At 45.7% G+C, this 14556-nt stretch overlaps 1 long non-coding RNA gene across 1 annotated transcript in view; it reads left to right on the top strand.

Moving 5' to 3' along the window:
• Window positions 1-13725, top strand: part of LOC109450981 (uncharacterized) — a 29367-nt gene extending 15642 nt beyond the window's left edge. The window contains exons 2-3 of the long non-coding RNA XR_002137904.2: window positions 8164-8294; window positions 8772-13725. This is a non-coding gene — a long non-coding RNA (uncharacterized LOC109450981). The remainder of the gene's footprint in view (window positions 1-8163; window positions 8295-8771) is intronic.
• The last annotated feature ends 831 nt before the right edge of the window (window positions 13726-14556 follow it).

Raw genomic sequence — 14556 nt, 5'->3', positions numbered from 1 at the left:
GGCACATGGAGATGGTATATGAGCAACAAGATAACAATGAGGGGTCTGTGGTCTCATGCTCTGGTGTGGTGGGGTGTGTCCGGAGGGGTCCGGAAAAAGGGATTACTCTGACATTCCAAGGGTATATTATCTTAGTTGCAAAAAGAAAATAGTCTCCCTTAAAGTAAAGATTGACTTTTGTCAAGGAAGCTACAGGCCTAGGACGAGACTACTCACCATGATGACCCACTTTTAGTTAGGAATTTTTATGTTCAGACCATCCTGTGTGGTTAATTTAGGTCTCTGGATTTGTAGGGCCTGCCATACAGGCCTCCCCTGAGCTTGTCAGGTTTAGTGTGTGGCCCCTTTCTCATCCACACAGTTGACACTAGAGGAAAGCTGAATAGAATATAAAGAATGCAGGAAAGATTTCAGAGACAGGTCACACCTCATTACACACCAGAGAGTTCACAGCCAAGATAGGCCATATGCACGCACAAATGTGGAAGGGCTTTTATGTAGGGGGAGGAAGAAAGTTTTTATGTGGGGGAGGAAGAAAGTTTCCTCTAACCTCAAAGTTCTTTCAGTTGGGCTAATAATCAAATAGACATGAGACAGATTAGCAAGCAAAAATAACCAAACTTAACTACATACATATGTATGGGAACTCTGCATATGTGAGCAAGAGATCCCACATACATGAGAAGTTCAGACCGAAAGGGAACATGGGTATATATGACATTCTGAACTAGGGATGAGGTAAGGCACCTTGGGGCTTCAAAGGGTCATTGCAGGGAAAGCACATGCTTAGTAATTAGTAGTTTACCCTGCCCTGTAGACAGGTTAAAAGAGGTTACTTCTGATAATCTCTTATTAAGGGCAAGGCCCTCAATTCAAGTTCTAGGTAGTTAAGGGAGGGGCAGAAGTTTCTCTTGAGCCTGTAGGGGTTGCCTTTAGCTCAAAACAATCTACATACCACTGAGGCACATCCTGGGTGGCTCATTCTGAACCCCCACAACACTAACTTCACTGCAGAGAGAAGGCCCCTGAGTGTAAATGCTTCCAACCCTTGGTTTCTCTGAGTATCTACTCTGGAGAAAAGCCTTTTCCGTGTGGTAAGTGCAGGGACCAGCCCCATGTCATTATTGCCCATCATAGTATTCATACTGTGAAGAAGCCTTAACAGTCAATTCAGAGGTGCGGGAAAGCCCTCAGCCAGAACTGGAATCTCAGGGCCTATCAAGGGCCACACCAGGAGAGAAGGCCTTTACAAAGAATACCAACCTTATTAATCAAAGACTCCTCTCTGGGGACGAAGAGGGAGGAGGATAGGAAGGTTATTAATGATCTTGGAGATTTTCATTAACATAGTAGAATTCACACAATTTCAAATCCCTTGAGTGTGATGAGTGGGAAAGCAGAAAAAGATCTCACCTTACTCTATCCCAGAATTGATGTAGGAGACAGACTGTGCAAAGAAACCAAGGAGGGGAAATTCTTCACTGCAGCTAATTCATTCCAGAGCCAGGTCAGCAAGCTGTTCTGTAAAGGGCCAGAGAGTGAATATGTTGGGCCCTACAGTCTCTGTCACAGCTACTCCGCTCTGCTGTTGGAGCATGAAGCAGCCAGACAGTAGAGACATGAATGAGCGTGGCTGTGTTCCAGTGAAACGTTCTTTACAAAAACAGATGTCCAGCCAGATTTGGCCCATGGGTCATACTTTGCCAACCCCTGTTCTAGAGAGAAAGCCTCTCTAGAAACCTTATACTCAAAGTCACATTAGACTGGATTCTTTCTTCAGAGAAATCCTAGAAAGTCATGATCAGTGGAGCAAAGCATTCAGGGGGGTGCTCCCACCTTGTCAGGGGGATCAGTAGGAGACGCATTGAATACCCAGAGACCCGGGTTCTGCCACAAAAGAGCTGAAGGACTAGCACCCAGTCACTCAAAAGCCACAGGGCTTTATGAAAAGAACAAAGCAGTAAATCTAAAAGTGTCTTTGAAGATTATAACTAAGGATATACAGAAGAAGCCACCTCAAGACTGGTGGTAGGGGCAGAGACATGGAATGGGCTGGTCCCACACCCACGTGTGGCAGTTAAAAATTGGCAGGGATATCTCAGCTATGGAGGCCCCCCCTAAGGAGCAAGGGATGCCAGCCCCACACCCGGCTCCCAGTCCAGGGTTCCAGTGCGGCAGAAGTCCCTATAACTTTTGGCTGTAAAAACCAGGAGAGATTGTGTCTGAGTGAGATAGAGTGCTGCTGGAGTCCCAGGCATTCCTCTTAAAGCCTGTACATGGACTTACTCACTGACGGACTGACTTACCTGAGCTCCAGTGCTCGGACAGCTGCTCTAAAGGTGCCAGGGACATACGGTGGAGGAAGTGAATTGTTTGGGTTCAGAAAGAGGGCTGGAGGGGCAGCTTTCTCCCAGAAGAAGTGATGGCAGAAGCCATTGTTTCCTTGTTGAGCCCTCTCCCCTCCTGGCGTTCAGACACAGGCTGCCACCATAGCTGAGCCTCCATCAACTTGGTGAACACTGTTCACCTCGCCCTGGTGGTTCCCTGACACTCCGCCCCATCCAACTTGTGGACCCACCCAAGTCGCTTTCAGTGGCTTTTCCACACAAATGGCCTGTATTGGCTAATGCTGCAAAGTTTCCTAAAATCTCTCAAAGATTCATAACCCCCAAACAATCAGCATCTGGCCTTGGTGTGCCCTGTACCTCTTGCTAAGCAGCCCAAACGCTGGCATTAGCGGCAGTCAATCTCAGTTCATAGCTTATCCTCTCCCAGGCACTCCAAGGCCAGCACAAGTGGCAACCATCTGCAGATCACTTTGCATTTAATACCAGTGGCCCTAGGAAGGGCATAGGCAGCAGCTGACCTTAGCCTGCATGAGAAGCCCTCTCAAGAGGCCCTAGAACCAACACACTTAGTGGTTAGCTTCAAACCACACCAGAGCACCACCCAACCAGCTCCACAAATGACACACCCAAAGAGCAGACTCAGCACGCATCAGAGCCCCACTAAAGCAAATCCTGCTCTGTAGGCTCAGCTCCTGCACAACAGCTCCTCCATTGTAGTCACAGCCAGTTCTCACAGCCAGTCAGCCTGAGGGTCAATTCCTCCCGTTGACATGCCCACAGCAATCAAGGCTGAACTACAACAGGAGGGTACACACAACCCATACAAGGAACACCCCTGGAGCACCTGGCTCAGGTGACCAAAGGGACTGTGCCATAAGACCACTCTACCAGGACCAGGAAACAGCAGCTCTACCTAATACAGAAACAAACACAGGGAGGCAGCAAAAATGGGAAGACAAAGGAATATTTCCCAAATGAAAGAACTAAACAAAGCTCCCGAAAGAGAACTAAACAAAATGGAGACAAGCAATCTAGCATATGCAGAGTTCAAAACACTGACTATAAGGATGCTCAATGATCTCAGGGAGAACTTCAACAAAGAGATAGGAAACATACAAAGGGAGATAGAAAACATAAAAAAGAACCAGTCAGAAATGAAGAACACAGTAACTGAAATGAAGAATACATTAGAGGGAATCAACAGTAGATTAGATGAAGCAGAGGACTGAATCAGCAATTTAGAAGGTAAGGTAGCAGAAAACACCCAATCAGAACAGCAAAAAGAAAAAAGAATCCAAAAATGAGGATAGTTTAAGAGGCTGCTGGGACAACATTAAGCCTACTAACATTGGCATCATAGGGGTACCAGAAGGAGAAGAGAGAGAGCAAGGAATTGAAAACCTATTTGAAGAAATAATGATGGGAAACTTCCTTAACCTGACAAAGGGAATAGACATATAAGCCTAGGAAGTCCAGAGAGTCCCAAACAATATGAACCCAAAGAGGACCACACCAAGGCACATCATAATCAAAGTGGCAAAGGTTAAAGACAAAGACAGAATCTTAAAAACAGCAAGAGAATAACAGTTAGTTACCCACAAGGGAGCTCCCATAAGACTGTCAGTTGATTTCTCAACAGAAACTTTGCAGAAGGGATTGGTACCACATATTCAGAATGATGAAAAGCAAGACGTACAACCAAGATTACCCAGCAAAGTTATCATTTAGAATCAAAGGACAAATAAAGAGCTTCCCAGACAAGAAAAAGCTAAAGGAGTTTGTCACCATCAAACCAGTATTACAAGAAATGTTAAAGGGACTTTAAGAAGGTAAAAGAGGAGGAGGAGGAGGAGGAGAAGAAGAATAAAAAATATGAATAAGGGCAGCCAGTTGGCTCAGTTGGTTAGAGTGCAGTGCTCATAATACCAACATCGCCAGTTCGATTCCCACATGGGCCAGTGAGCTGTGCCCTCCACAACTAGATTGAAAAAACAACGACTTGACTTGGAGCTGATGGGTCCTGGAAAAACACACTCTTCCCCAATATTTCCCAATAAAAATTAAAAAAATATATATGAATAATAAAATGGCAATAACTACATATCTATCAACAATTACTTTAGATGTAAATGGATTAAGTGTTCCATTCAAAAGACATAGGAAGGCTGAAAGGATAAGAAAACAAAACCCATTTACATATGCTGCCTACAAGAGACTCACTTCAGATCGAAAGACACAAACACAGACTGAAAGTAAAGGGATGGAAAAAGATATTTAATGAAAATGGAAACAAACAAACAAAAAGCTAGGGTAGCAATACTTATACCAGACAAAGTAGACTTTAAAACAGAGGCTATAACAAGAAACAAAGAAGGACCCAATGATTCCACTTTTGGGTATTTATCCAAAGAAACACAAACACTAATTCAAAAAAACATATGCATCCATATGTTCATTGCAGCATTATTTACAGTAGCTAAGATATGGAAGCAACCTAAAGGTCTATCAATAGATGACTGGATAAAGAAGATGTGGTGCATGTATACAATGGAGTATTATGCAGCCATAAAAAAGAATGAATTCTTGCCATCTGCAACAACATGGATGGACCTAGAGGGTATTATGCTAAGTGAAATTAGTCAGACAGAGAAAGATAAATACCATATGATTTCACTTATATGTGGAATCCAAGAAACAAAATAAATAAACAAAACAGAAACAAACTCATAAATACAAAGAAAATTTTGATGGTTGCCAAATGGGAGGTGGGTTGGTGAGATGGGTGAAAAAGGGGAAGCGATTAAGAAGTACAAATTAGGGCCGGCCCAGTGGCTCAGGTGGTTGGAGCACCATGTTTCTAACGTCAAGGTCGCCAGTTTGATTCCCACATGGACCAGTGAGCTGCGCCCTCTACAGCTTAGATTGTGAACAATGGTTCTCCCTGGAGCTGGGCTGCCATGAGCCATGAGCAGCCGGAGGTCAGCATGAGCTGCTGTGAGCTGCCAGGAGTGGCTGGCACCCAGTGTGAGTGGCCGGCAGCCAGCGTGAGCAGCTGTGAGCTGCCGAACAACTGCCTCAGCCAGGGAAGCGCAAGGCTCATAACACCAGCATGGGCCAGGGAGCTGTGTCCTACACAACTAGACTGAGAAACAACATCTTGAACCGGAGTGGGGGAGGGGGGGAAGAAGGAAAAAAAGTACAAGTACAATTGGTATTGACAAAATAGTCATAGGGATATAAAGTGTAGCTTAGGGAATATATATAGTTAACTATGTATGGTGTCAGATTTGGTGATCACTTCATAAGTTATAAATGTTTAATCACTATGTTGTGCACCTGAAACTACTATAATATCATATGTCAACTGTAATTAAACATTATTTTAAAAAGAAAGAAATGTATTGGGTCACAAAAATATCAATACGAGTGAATTAGAGAAATATGAAATAATAGTGCCTTCGAAGTGACTATGGTAAAACACTTAAAATAGGGATTCATGTGAAAAGATTCAGTCTTTCCTCCAAATAATTTTTGAGCCCCAACTCTGTGCCAGGTTTCTGCAGTGGTAAATTTGGACATGTCAGCATGTGGATGGTGTTTAAAGCCATGGGACTGGATGATTTCACCAAGGGGATTCATGAAGGTTGAGCTGGGGCCTCCAATATTTAGAAATCAGGGAGAAGGAGGGATCCAGCCGGAGACTGAAAGCATCCTGTGAGGAAGGAATACAGCATGTGCGGTCAGGAGAAGGAAGCCTCTGAAGGGTGGGACGGTCACCTCCAACTGCTGCCGTTGGACAGGGAAGAGCAGGGCTGGGAATGGACCACTGGATTTGTCAGGGGGGCGTGTTAGCTCCCTAGGACCACCACAACAAATTACCACACACAGAGTGGCTTAAAACAACAGAAATTTATTCTGTCATAATTGTTAGAGTCCAGAAGTCCAAAATCAGGGGCTGTGCTCCCTCCCAGGGCTCTAGGGGATAATCCTTTGCCTCTTCCAGCTCCCGGTGGCTCCTTGAATTGCGGCTCTGGGACTCCTCGATTTGTGGCTGTGGAACTCCATTCTCTGTCTCCATCCTCACACTCCCCCTATTCTGTTTTTTTGTCTCCTTGTGTCGCTTAGGACACTTGTCATTGGATTTAGGGACCATCCCATAATCCAGGATGATCTCATTTCAAGATTCTTAATTGTATCTGCAAACACCCTTTTTCCACATCAGTTCACATTCATAGGTTCCTGTGGGGTAGGGTGTGGGCATATTTTTTGCGGAGGCACCATTCAACCCACTACAGGTTTTGTTGGTTCTGGAGAGAATGGGGGCAGGGGGAGCACAGACAGCAAGTGTGTCTAGAGCTAGAGGGTAAGCCTGAGTCACACTTGTCTGCTGAAAGCAAGGATCTTGTTATACTCAGCTCAGATGCAGCACCCCACACACATTCTCAGAAGGGGGATGGAGGACGTGGGGGGAGCTGTATCACAGTATTCCTGTTACACAGCCACGGCCTTTCTGGAATCAGCTGTTGCAGTGGGCGTACTGCGTCAGGGGCTCTCTATGTCGAGAGGCCACCAGAGCTTGCCTGGGGGTGGGGAGAGAGCACTGCCAAGGCCCATGGGCAGGAGGCAAAAGAGAACAAACTTACAATGGCCCCAGCTGCCGTGGGCGCCCCTGGCAGCCCTTAAGGGCACATAGAGAAACCAGGCTGCCTTCTGTACTGAGGCAGCCATCCATAAAACAAACACATATCCTCCCCGCAGCCACAAGAAACTTGTCCTCATATAGCAAAACCCACTTCCCAAGCTCCCAGGGACAAGAAGCCGTCTCCTTGTATGCAGGGCACCCACAGTAAGCTTGGCATAAGGCCAGTGCCCAGATCTCAGGTGGTAAAAGCCTACCCCAGCTCTTAGGATTTCTTAAACAGGGACACAAATAGTGGTGTGCTTTGGGGAATGGGGGGGTTGAGGTCATCTCAGCCTTGAACAAAAGAGAACTAAACAAGGTCTTAGGGAGGGGCCTTCTCCAGAATAGGCCACATTTCGATGTGTAGAGACATGTGATGCCAGGATGAAATTACTTGCTGGAAAGGGATAACACCTGGAGGAAGATGGTTTGTGGGGAGGATGTGCTTCAAGTCTTAGCTGAAACATACATTTTTCAAAAGGTTTTCCGAGACACACCCCTAACAAGTAAGTTGGGTCCTCTGTTCTTTCAATTCACTTGTTTAGTGTCTGTCATCAGCCTGAGGGTAGCTCCACGATGGCAGAGACTGGCCCAGTATCCCTGTTTGGGGGAATGAACTGGAGGAGAAGAGTAGGGAGAAGGAATCAGCTGTCTCCTGCATTTCCAGAAGGGCTATGCTCCGAGCAGATGTCCAAGAGGACCACTGCCGCCTGCCACCTGCAGGAGCTGGTCCGTGAGCTCTGCCCCGGGCATAGCAGCTGGTGGTGCTGGTGGTGGAGGCAGGGGCGGTGCTGAGGGAGAGTGGCTGGCCTTCTCCTGGAGTCACTGAGGATGGGGGTATGCCAGCCTCCCTCCGGAGGTTGGCCTCACTGGCCTCCTCCAGGAATTGCTTGCCACCTCCCAGCTCTTCCCCTTCCCTGGAGGAATGCCAACTCGAAGTGTTTCCTTTGAGTCGCCTCCTTCCCCAGTTTTCCCTTCTATTCCTTTCAGCCAACCCCAGCTAAAGAAATGCTGCAGGGGGCAGTGTGCCACCCCCAGCACCAGCACAAGCCCCTCCATCCTATGCTGTCCTCCCACCAGTCAGAGGCACTTCAAACCATCTGATGGAAGCAAACATTTCTACTTATTTTACAGATTCTCCTGGAAGAGTGTTTACACACAGGCCTCACTATGGATAAGATGGGCCAGGCACTCAACTGTTTTTGAGGTTTGTCATCGGAAATGGAATTGTTGGAGAGCCCTGCTGTCTGTCGTGTGCCTCTAAGGTACTTTGTAATCAGAATGAGAAATGAAAATATTGAAAAATATATGTGTGTTGTTTGCTGACCATTAGTTAGTGTCTTTTGTAAGGAATATTTTCAGGATTAGGGCTCTGCTCAGCTGATCCTTCCATAACATCTATTGCTTTCGAAATTTAATTTCCACACAGTCCACGTGATTAGTAAAGCACAGATTTAAAAAAATTATAACCTATTTTTGGCTTAAGGAAAGTGTAGAAAAATAGTTACTATCTAATCAGAGCTACTTTTAAAGATTAAAGCCTAGTTCTAATGGGATTGCTGAAAAGGGGGTATAATTTTGGAATATTTGAGAAGTATCCATTTCATTGCCTACTGGTGTACCAACTGCAGAGTTTTTTCTGAGTGATGTTTATTTGCTAGTTGTGCAGAGCAGGGAGTGTCCCATGCGTAGTCACTTGGGGACCTGTCTCCAGAGGTGGAGCGGACTTCTTTATCTTCCAGGGTTCTCCGTGTGATGCTGTGTTTCCCCTGGCCTAGAAGTGACGCTGCAGTATCGTGCTACCCTCTCCACACCACACGAAATGCGTAACCTGAAGAGAAAAATGAGGGTGGTTCCTGTTTAAATTTAACAGGAAAACCGTTGAAATGGGAACAGTCTTTTTTAAAAGCCAGCTTCGCTTCATCTTCAAAATTCTTTGATCCTGATTCCATTTCTCACTTGTATAAATCTTACGTATTTGAATTTAAATTGTATTGTTAACATAGGTCATTTCCACCGTTAGAAACTTCTCAGAGGTCCCTCCTACCCCTGCTGCTTGATACGAACTTTTATGAGGGGTGGCGTTACAGCCGTAGGGCTACACTGAGCTTTTTGAGAGCAGAGGCCACTTCTCAGCCATCTCGGTATCTCCAGCGCTTGTGAATGAAGAACTGAATGAGGAGGAAATGACTGAGGCCTGCCGGGCTGTCACGTGGCCATAAAGCAGCCAACCGGGGGCCTGCTCCCGGAGGGGGTGGGCTCCGCAGCCCAGCTGCCCCGCCCTTAGGTCCCCGCCCACACAGGAGGCGTTACAGCTGGGAGCTGTCCCCAAACCCCGGCGGACAGATGGCTCCCTCCCCTCGGTCGGAGCAGAGAGGGCGGTGGAGGAATGAGGCGGGCGGTGGGCTGAGCGCACCTGGACCCCACGGCCAAAGAGCGGGGGTGCAGGGTGGGGGGAGAATGGCCGGCGGGCCGGAGGGCATTTCCCGCGAGGAACGCGAGAAAGCGTGCAGCGCTGGGAGGACAGGCAGGAAAAAGGTTTCGATTCCTGAGAGGAAAAGGAAGGAGCGAGCCTTCTGTTAAAAACAAAACCCTCATCCCCACCCCCACTTCAGTAACCAATGGGGCCCCGGAGGCGCATCTCCGACTGCGGAGGGTGGTCGGGGAGCTCGGATCCGCGCCCCAAACTGCAGGTAACACCCGCATCCAGCAGTGGGAGAGGCAGGTTTATGAGCCTTGAAACCCTCTGAGGTGTGAGAGATAATATCCATAAAATCCAGGATTGCTAGAAAGCCACAGACTTGCTTCTCCAAACTGCTGAAAATAGAAAATAGGAAGTGCAATTAATAGCTCTGGGAATGAGAAAGAAACAGGGCCATGTGTGCGTATCGTTAAAGCTGGGAAATAACCACTGTTCTAACACATTACGTTCCAGGTGCTAAACTAAGCAATTTGCACTTATTATTTCACTTAATCCTCATAACAACCCAAGGAGATAGGTATTACAATCTTGTTTTATCGAGGAAATTCTCATAGGTTGAGTAACTTGCCCAAAGCCACACAGCTAAACCCAGTTTTAGCTGACTCAAGAGGATGGATTTAATCACTATGCCAGTAGCTTGCGAACTTAAATTTGACTAAGACCCACACAGTAAGAGATGTATTAGGTCTTGGCCTAGAGCACATACATATAACATACAATGAACGGAAAATGTCATAAAACAACATGGACCCTTACTACCTACAGTGTGCTCACAAATACTTTCTATTCTATTTATTCCACTTCATTTCAAAGGAAATGCTGGTCACGAACTGCTCAATGCATTTCATAATTCATTAATGGGACAGCCCTCCCCCAATCCCCAGGTGGAGAAACACTGCATTACCACCTCCCCACAGTGGATCAGAAGAGGGCTTTACCAGGCTCCCCTGAATTGCTGGGCTGAAGGATAAATCCCCTCCTCAGATAAACAATGAGAACTGTAAGATCATGTTCTTGAATCTCCCTGTCCTGATGAATTACATCCCAGCGGAGAGAACTGGCCTCAGAGACCTTTGAGGAAGTGCCACACTGAAACTGGCAGGGAATTATGAACAAACAATTAAAAAGCAGATATAAAGGGGAACCGCGCATTCCCAAGGAACAATTCACGCCGGATGAATCTGTCCTGTTTGAAACGCTTCCACGAGGACTGTAGACACGGTGCACCTGGATTCCAGCAAAGCATTTGACTAGTTTCCTAATAACCCCAAGGATAACTCGGGAGATGTGGGATGGTTTGTGGTTAAGTAAGTTTATCCCTGGTTGACTCCCTGTCCCAAACTGGGCTCAAAAGAGACAATCCCTGAGGAGAGTTCTTTGTCAAACCAAAACTACTGAACAAGTGTTAAGTTATCATGTCTATCATACATTTCATTGCATTTGTCTCCTCCGCTCAAAGGTGAACCCTCTGAGGGTGTCCTCTTATTTCATGGGCCACCTCTGTCTTCCCAGCACTTACTCAGGCTCAGGCATTTCAATGCTCCTCAATAACTCTTGGTGGACTGTTATTATTCATTAATTAGTATCTGCCTGAAAGAGGACTCCAGCCCAGGACATGACTCAGGGCTCTGGCCTTAGCTCTCTCACGTTCCACATTCTTACCAGTTACTTGGACATGAGAATGGATGACATATTTATGAAAGTTTCAGGTGGTGAAAACTGGGACAGCCAAAGCACTGGATGACAAAATCAGGGTCCAAAAATAACAGCAGCCTGGAATGGCACGCTGGATCAAGACGAAGGATAACAGAGATCTGTACTCGGCCTGTAGGTGTAAAACTTGACATCATAAGCGCAGGATGAGGGGGCATACGTTTCACAGCAACACATGTGAGGGACCTGTGGTTTTTGCTGGAAGCTGACAAATACGGCAAGGTCGTGGACACTGCAGACAGCCTGTGAAAATGCGATTTAGTGAACAGAGGCCGGTCAGAGCCGCTCTGCTTTGTGCAGATAAACTGATGTGGGAAGAACTGGCTCTGTCTGAACAATTATTAAGGACGACATTGACGCATTTAAAACCTTCTAGAGGAGAATGATATGTTGAATTTGCCAGCATCAAAATCAGCGATCAGTAAAAAACACCATAAAGGTATGACTGGATGAATAACAGACTAGGAAAATACATTATATAAAATTAACACAGAATGAATAGCTAGAGTATTTAAGGGACACCTGCAAATCAACGAGAGAAAAGCAGGAAACCATCAAGAGGTCCCAGGATGCATAAGCATTTCACAGAAGAGGAAACTCAAAGTGCTACCCGAGTAAGAAGAGATGCTGGGAACATCACTAATCACAGGAATGTAAGTTAAAACAACAGGACTTCTCTTTCTGGTCATAGCAGAAAAACTCTCCAGCAACCTTCCTCCTGAAAACTATGAAATAAGCTGGATAAAATGTTGCAAGCATGCTCTGAAAAGAACTGACAAGATGGGACAGCATCACTCTCAGGTCACGAGAACCAAGGAGGGAGGACAGAGGCTGCTGTCGGCTCTCTCCCTAGGACTCCACTAGGGGTTGGTTGAGCTTCCCTTTTGATGGTCCCTTGAGATGACGAGGTCTCTATCACAACCCAGGGCCTGCCAAGCCTTTGTGCCGAGGGGGGCATTGTGCCGAGTCCAACTGGAGTCCCCTTGCCCCTAGTAATCCATGAAGGTAAGCTATTATAGAAGTGGACCAACCTGCCAGCATTACAGCTTCTGTTTGCCTGGGTTACCCAGGGGATCCCAAGCCTTGACCTTGGGTAGCTCAGCACTGACAATGCCCCCAGGCGCCCAGAAGAAGCAAACACAAGTTCTCTTTGGAGGAAATTACCTTCATCCTGGCCCCCCAATTTTTCCTATAAAGAACTTTTCAAATATAATGACCAGCATATAGTCAAAGATAACTCGGGACACAAGGAATTAGGCTCCACCCACTGCCTAAGACGCCCAGTTTCTGTGGGCTTCAAATCTGACACCTGGGTGCAAGGGTGGCATAGAGGGTGTGGCCATCAGCAGAGGTGTGTCCCAGCATCCAGGGATTCTGAGTAGATGACACTGTAGGTGCATGTGTGTGCCACCAGAGTGCTAGAAAGTTCTCCCTGGCAGAGCTAGTCAGGTTCTGTGATAATATTCCAACTTTTCAAAAAATGTGCCTGAAGAAGGGGCACTTCTTCTAATTTGCATAAAGGTGCCCTATGGCCTAGGGGCAGCCCCACATAAAGACTTTAGATATTGGAACTATCTGATACAGATTATAAAATAATTACGTTTATTATTTAAAAGAAATAGGGTGAAATATCGGCAGGAAATAGGAAACTGAAAAGGTAATTTCATAAAACACCATGTACCCTTACTATCTACATTAAAAGGCAATGTGATAGGTTTTTAAAATAATCAAATTGAACTTCTAGAAATGGTAAATGCAATACATGGAATGAAAAACTCATGTCAGTGACAGAACCACTTTATGCCAATTAGAGAGACAAAAGTTAGCAAAGTGAGAAATATCCAACCCTGGCCAGGATTCGGGGAGCTGGCATCCTTGGGCAATGCTTGTGGATATGTCTAGACTACTACCCTCTGGAGAGGCACCTGTAGTGCTTTGTGCCACCAGCACGTGTGCCCACTGTTACTATTAGTCCTGGGCTCAGAGCTCAGAGACACCCTTGCACAGGCCTGTGCAGAGAACAGCGTGAGGGTCGTTACCCCAGCCATGCTGGGCTGCAAGCCGCTGGCATGAATGCCCTCATGTAGCTGGCAGTGGCTTTATTAAAGCAGACATGAAAGGAATGTTTTCATTTGGAATAAGTCACTCAGTAGCCTATGGAAACTGAAAAAGGAAGAAAGCTTTACTTTAAGGGGCCCTAACTAAATAGGAAGCCAAGGTGATTTTTTCATGTTGAGATGATTACAAAATTCAATTTTAACAATATTTTATTTGTACTGCTGTCATGGTATTAAAATCGCTTAGTTTGTTTTGTTAAAGTTAATACACACTTGTTATAGAAGAAATAATCCAGATGATATGATGTGGCTGTTTTAGAAAAATAAAATATTTTTATAATGCCAGTTGTTTTTGTTTTTTTGTAACAGTGTTGGTCCCACAGTCTGGCAAAATTAACTCACAGCCAAAATACAAAACTGATCAATTAGTTGGAGAGAGTAAATCTCCCAGTGACTCCAATTATTTGCATCATCTATTTTTGCTAAATTCGTGAACAAAATAATCTTCATATTTCTGGTTAATGATTAAACTTAGTTATTTAGTTAATTATTTAATGCTATTAAAATTTTTTAAAGTCCATATAATAAAATTAAATCTAGAGCCAATCTGAGATGTGGCAGTCATGTATTAAATTTATATCAAATGCCAAGCACTAACTTTTGGTGGAAAGGTGATTATAGCAAAAGATGCAGATCAGTACTTTAAATAAACTCATACCATATGTTTTAAATCGGGAACTGAATCTACCTCATTAAAATCAGATCCCCTAGGGGCCGGCCTGGTGGCTCAGGCGGTTAGAGCTCCATGCTCCTAACTCCAAAGGCTGCCGGTTCGATTCTCACATGGGCCAGTGGGCTCTCAACCACAAGGTTGCCGGTTCAACTCCTCAAGTCCCACAGGGGATGGTGGGCTCTGCCCCCTGCAACTAAGATTGAACACGGCACCTTGAGCTGAGCTGCCTCGCTGAGCTCCTGGATGGCTCAGTTGGTTGGAGCGCTTCTTCTCAACCACAAGGTTGCCAGTTCGATTCCTCAATTCCCGCAAGGGATGGTGGGCTGTGCCCCCTGCAACTAGCAACGGCAACTGGACCTGGAGCTGAGCTGCACCTTCCACAACTAAGATTGAAAGGACAACAATTTGACTTGGAAAAAAGTCCTGGAAGTACACACTGTTCCCCAATAAAGTCCTGTTGCCCTTCCCCAATTAAATAAAAAAAAAAAAAAAGTCAGATCCCTTTACCCCAAATACTAGGCACAATATATGCCGATAATGTT

This window comes from Rhinolophus sinicus, linkage group LG05, assembly GCF_036562045.2.
Source record: "Rhinolophus sinicus isolate RSC01 linkage group LG05, ASM3656204v1, whole genome shotgun sequence".
In the NCBI taxonomy this organism is placed as follows: Eukaryota; Metazoa; Chordata; class Mammalia; order Chiroptera; family Rhinolophidae; genus Rhinolophus; species Rhinolophus sinicus.
The sequence above is the reverse complement of the archived record's forward strand: the minus strand, read 5'-3'. Positions and strand labels throughout refer to the sequence as shown.